Raw genomic sequence first — 6,347 nt, 5'->3', positions numbered from 1 at the left:
TACAGCCTCTCATTCTGGGTTACCCCTGGCTCTCCAAGCATAACCCTGACATAGACTGGTCCACTAGGGAGGTTATGGGTTAGGGTGTGGGATGCTTACCCTCCTGCTTTCCGTCCGCTCCTGCTTCAGTGTCTCATCGACCTCTGGTCTCTGTACCTCCGGAGCCTCCGGAGCCTCCAGCGCCTACTACAGCTCATATAATGCTTATACTGTTCATACTGCATTCTATATTTATTCTGCTTATAATGTTACTGTTAATACATATACTGCTTATACTGCACTACTTATACTGCTCATTTACTGCTTATACTGCACTACCTGTATATATTGTTCACATTGCACTTTTCTGCTTTTTTTTGCACTTCTGGTTAGACGCTAACTGCATTTCGTTGTCTCTGTACTTGTACTCTGCACAATGACAATAAAGTTGAATCTAATCTAATCTAATCTACTAGGTCTCCTGTCCCCTCATGCTCCTTGGTTTCATCGGTCTCTGACTTCCCGGATCTTTCTAGTGTTCCCTCCTATCACCTCAACCTCAAAGAGGTATTCAATAAGACCTGTGCTGCCTCTCTGCCTCCTCATTGGTCCTATGACTGCTCTATAGACTTCCTCCCGGGATCTTCTCCTCCCAGGGGGCGTCTCTATTCCTTGTCAGCCCCTGAGAGGGAGGCTGTGAAGGAGTACATTGACTCTTCCCTTGCTGCCGCTATCATTCGCCATCCTCTTCCCCTGCTGGTGCTGGTTTCTTCTTCATCGACAAGAAGGTTAAGGCGCTTCGTCCCTGCATCGACTACCGAGGCCTGAATGACATCACCATTAAGAACACGTACCCCGTCCGTCTTGTTCCGTCAGCATTTGAACTCTTACAAGGTGCTAAGATCTTTACGAAGCTCAATCTTAGGAATGCTTATCATTTAGTAAGGATAAGGGAGGGGGACGAGTGGAAAACGCCACGGGTTCAACACGCCCAGTGGTCATTATGAATATCTGGTTATGCCTTTTGGTCTCACTAATGCTCCAGCTGTGTTCCAGGCTCTGGTGAATGACGTTCTCCGAGACATGTTGAACCAGTTTGTCTTTGTCTACCTGGATGATATCCTCATCTTCTCCCCTGACTAGGAGACTCATGTCCAGCACGTCCTTCAGGTTCTTCAGCGCCTCCTCGATAATGAGCTCTTTGTGAAGGTGGAGAAATGTGAGTTCCATGTCCCCACCGATTCATCATCTCGGAGGACAACATCCAGATGGATCCTGCCACGGTCAGGGCGGTTGCTGAGTGGCCCATGCCTACCAGTGGCCCATGCCTACCAGTGGCCCATGCCTACCAGTGGCCCATGCCTACCAGTGGCCCATGCCTACCAGTCACAAGCTAGTACAGCGTTTTTTGGACTTTGCTTTTTTTTTTTATAGACGGTTCATCAGAAACTTTAGCACTGTTGCCGCTCCATTCCATGTCCTCACTTCCTCGTCTGTCAGTTTCCAGTGGTCTCCCCAGGCGGACCAGGCTTTCCAGAGGCTGAGGGAAAGCTCCACATTGGCACCCGTCCTCTCTCTCCCGGATCCCCGGCAGCAGTTCATTGTGGAGGTGGATGCCTCGGACGTAGGTATCGGGGCTGTCCTTTCCCAGCGGTCTCAAGAGGACAACAAGCTCCGTCCCTGTGCCTTCCTCTCCTGGAAACTCTCTCCTGCCGAGAGAAATTACGATGTGGGGAAACAGGGAGCTGTTGGCAGTCAAGGCGGCCCTGGAGGAATGCCGCCACTGGCGGAGCACCCTTTCTTGGTTTGGACTGACCACAAGAACCTGGAGTACATCTGGACTGCCAAGCGGCTCAACTCCAGGCAAGCCAGTCAGCCCTGTTTTTCAACTGATTCCATTTTTCCTTGTCTTACCGGCCTGGTTCTAAGAACATTAGATGCTCGATGCTCTGTCCCACCTGTTTGACCCTGACCACCGACATCCTGCCTTCTTCTTGTGTGGTGGGGGCTGTAACTTGGGGCATTGAGGAAGAGGTTAGACCGGCGAGTACTAACATCCAAGGCGGCTGTCCCCCGAACCGGTTGTTTGTCCCTGTCTCCCATCGCTCTCAGGTGATTCATTGGACTCACGCCACCCTTCTCTCCTGTCACCCTGGAGTACGGCGGACTCTCTTCATTGTCAACCAACGTTTCTGGTGGACATCCATGGAGAGAGAGGTTGGGGAATATGTCGCTGCCTGTCCTGTGTGCGCCCGGAACAAGGTCTCCCGACACCCGCCTCCTGGTCTTCCTGTGCCTCATCGCCCCTAGTCTGACATCTCTCTGGACTTCATCACAGGGTTACCTCCCTCGGAAGGTAACAACACCATTGTGACGGTGGTGTACAGATATTCTAAAATGGTGCACTTCATCCCCCTGTCTAAATTGCCGTCCGCCAAAGAGACAACGGAGGCACTGTTGTTTCATGTTTTCCGTATCCATGGATACCCTAGGGATGTGGTGTCAGATCGGGGGCCGCAATTCATCTCCCGGTTCTGGAAGGCGTTCTGCTCTCTTCTCGGTGCCACCGTCAGCCTCTCCTCTGGGTACCACCCCCAGTCCAACGGCAAGAGCGAGCGGCTCAACCAGGAGCTGGAGACCTGCCTACAGTGTCTCGTGTCCCAGAACCCAGCCACCTGGAGCAGGCACCTCATCTGGGTCGAGTATGCCCACAACACCACTGCGTACTACAGTTATTACAGTCTCTGTTGAAAGTATGACAACATTTAAAGCAAGTTTATTATTATTATTATTATTATTATTATTACACCATAAATCCAAACACCTGAACTCCTAAGACCATGACAGAGTATGATTATGGATTTTATCAAAAGATATACTTGGCTGATTCTGTGGGCTGATCTTGTCCAATTCATTCTATTTTAAACTCATTTCATAGGTATAAGTACATCATTTAAATGTATGAAGAAAAAATAAATATATATGGATATTTTTTTTTTTTTTTAATGAATACCAAATATAAAAACGTTGAATAAAGCAATGGGACATGATTACCTGCCAGTACCAGTTTGCATCCATAGATATTGCTTGTCATTTTAGCCAAACACTGCTGTGTGGAAATACCAGTACCTCCACCTAGTGGTGGTGATGTGTAACTACAAGGGATTGCATGATCATGATCCTATTCTACTTTATTCAATAAACAGACACACCTTATTACCAAGTGGAACATATTTATCGAGTAGAAGAGCTTCCACACTAGTTATCCACATCAGGGGAGGCTGATGGAGATAGAAATCGGAGGACGGGCACATTGTAATGCATGGAATTAAATGAGGAATGGTAGCAAACACACATGTTTAAAACCATTCCTCATTCCATTCCATGCATTACAATGAGCCCGTCCTCTGATTTCTACCTCCACCAGCCTCCACGGCTGTCCACATGTTAGTTACATTCACATAACCTTTGTGTTCCTTTACAGGCCTACAAGGTATGTGAGGGAGGAGAGGAGGAGAGGAGGAGAGGAGGAGAGAGGAGACCGCCTGGCCTGCCATAGCAAACTGCAGTTAGAGAGATGTGGGTCGGTTTATCAGCTGTGCGTGTTAGGCTCTGTCCGTTGGGACGTGTTGGAATGAACGGATCGGAGGCTCATTACTAAAGTTCTGTCAGCTGATCTGATGGGACAAGATCCATATGCTTTCTCACTCTCACAATGAGATCTGTGAATTCACTTGAAAAGGTCCCATTTCGGAATTAAACCTGTGTTCACTCTTTAGGTAGGGATAGAGAACTAGGAGAGCAGAGAGAGAGAGAGAGAGAGAGAGAGAGCAAGAGAGGGAGAGAGAGAGAGAGAGAGAGAGGAGGGGGAGAGAGAGAGAAGAGGAAGGAGGGAGAAAGAGAGAGAAAGAGAGGGAGAGAGAGAGAGAGAGAGAGAGTGAGAGAGAGGGAGAGCGAGAGAGGAGAGGAGAGGGAGAGAGAGAGAGAGAGGGAGAGAGAGAGCGAGAGAGAGAGCGAGAGAGAGGGGGAGGAGGAGGGATAGAGAGAGAGAGAGAGTTGAGGAGAGAGAGAGAGGAGAAGGGAGAAAGAGAGAGAGCGAGGAGAGAGAGGGAGAGAGGAAGGAGAGACAGGGAGAGAGGGAGAGAGAGAGAGAGGAAGAGGGAGGGAAAGAGAGAGAGGGAGGGAGGAGAGAGCTGTCACAAGCAAGGACAGCTGACAGCTGGGACGGTGGAGGTGAAAGGTCGAGGATGGAAGCAGCGGGGGAGTGGAGCGGAATTTAAAACAACAGGAAGAGCCTTCCACACTCAGGGTTCCGGCAAAGGAGAGCGTGGGCCTCCGGAAACCCTCCTTTGTGAGAGTGTGACAGAGAGACGCCTAAAACTTCATCAGCTACCCCCCACCCCTCCACACACACACACACACACACACACACAAACACAACCCCCATCAGTAATTTAATTACCGCTATGCAAGTCCCTAATGATGTGCCTTCTCAGGTCTTGGTCGAGTTCCTGTTGGTAATAATGTCTGTAATGGAGTCTCATGTCTGTCGTTTGTTATGTATAAAAACTCTTCATGTAAAACCTATGATTTCCATATCTAATACATGTACTATGACTATAACACATATCATTGTTTTGTGGTTTTGCTTGTCATTATAATGTCATACTTGCATTGTTACACTAACTTTAGATTTGCATTTTTTTTTTATTTATCGTGCAATGAAAGTCATACATAGATTATTTCAGAAATGTGTAAAAACCTAATTAATGAGAGCTATCTCACGAGTTATTTCACCAGTAAACAAAAAACAACAACAATATATGTATTTGATTGAATTGCTTTCATAGAGAGCATTAAATAGTTTCCTCCGATTTTGGACATTTCACTGTAGATGAATGGGTCCTGAATGGGTATATCATGATCAGGGAAGGCTGGTGGGGGTAGAAATCGGAGGACGGGCTCATCGGAATGCATGGAACCCTGTTCTGTGCATTATGAAGAGCATCTCTGGAGGAAGCAACATTCAACAGATGCCGACTCCAGTTGGTCCTTTATCATGTGTTGTACTGCCCCTTGGTGGTGGAGGTACCACACTACAGCAGGTTCAGTTGTAGTGTGTTCTAGAATGTCAAACGTGTTGTCAAGTAATGTTCTAGAATCTAGAGGGTTTTAGTTACATTCTTCATGTATGTTCGATATTTGATGCAAGCCACTACTGCTGTAGCGTTGTAGAGCTCATCTCAAACATGTATTACACAACATGCTTACTGTGCACCACATTACACGGGCGTTCTTATGTACCATGTGATCATCTCATTCTGAATGCTCTGGTTTTAGCTCATAAGCCTCTGTCTATCTGTTCTAGCTTCTAACCATAACCCTAACCCTAACCTTAAACAAACCCTTAACTCTATCCCTAACCCTAACACTTATCCTAACCCTAACCTTAAACAAATCATTAACCCTAACCCTAACCCTAAATCTAACCTTAAACAAACCCTTAACTCTAACCCTAACCCTAACACTTATCCTAACCCTAACCTTAAACAAACCATTAACTCTAACCCTAACCCTAAAACTAACCTTAAACAAACCATTAACTCTAACCCTAACCCTAAAACTAACCTTAAACAAACCCTTAACTCTAACCCTAACCATAACCACATTTTAACTGATTCTGAAAGATTTGAATTATGTTGCAGGTTGGGTGTGTCCCCTTAGCCTTTCTCCTATTGGATAAACACAGCCATGACATCAGAAGGCAGGAGAGGTCAAGCATGCCAATCTATCTGACCACTAGATGGAGCAATGATGGTGTCATTTGATCCTGGGGCCTAACTGACTGGCTGGAGTCTAAGCCTGTGAAGGCCTCATCCATTAAAGGGATATTTCACCCAAATTATAAAATCACATATTTGGTTCCTTACCTTGAAAGGAGTTTATGGACAAGGACAGACTTCGGTTTTGTTTATCTAGGCACTGTCACTAACTGCTCATTGACTCATTTTTAACCAAAAAATAATTAAAGTCAATGTCATGGACTTTTATGGCACTTAATTTTTTTATCCAAAGTGACTTACAACAAATACATTTGTCTAAGTAAGTGAATCATCTATCCATCAGTCATCATAAGATAAAGTAATCAATGCTCAGACCAGGGGCCATTGGCAGTCACAATGCTAGAAGAAGATGTTTTTTTTTTTTTATTAACAGAGAGAAACTTGTACAGGGGGGTAGTGGGGGTGAAGAGGTCTTTAGGAGGGACTAGTCGGGCGTGACATTTCAAACATGCTAATTTAGGGTACATTGACTTGACTTCCATTGGCTTGCTAAACAGAATCAAGGTGTGGATTTGTTTGTAGACT

This window comes from Argentina silus (genome assembly GCF_951799395.1).
Source record: "Argentina silus genome assembly, chromosome: 2".
NCBI lineage: Eukaryota > Metazoa > Chordata > Actinopteri > Argentiniformes > Argentinidae > Argentina > Argentina silus.
This window is presented reverse-complemented; position numbering follows the sequence as displayed.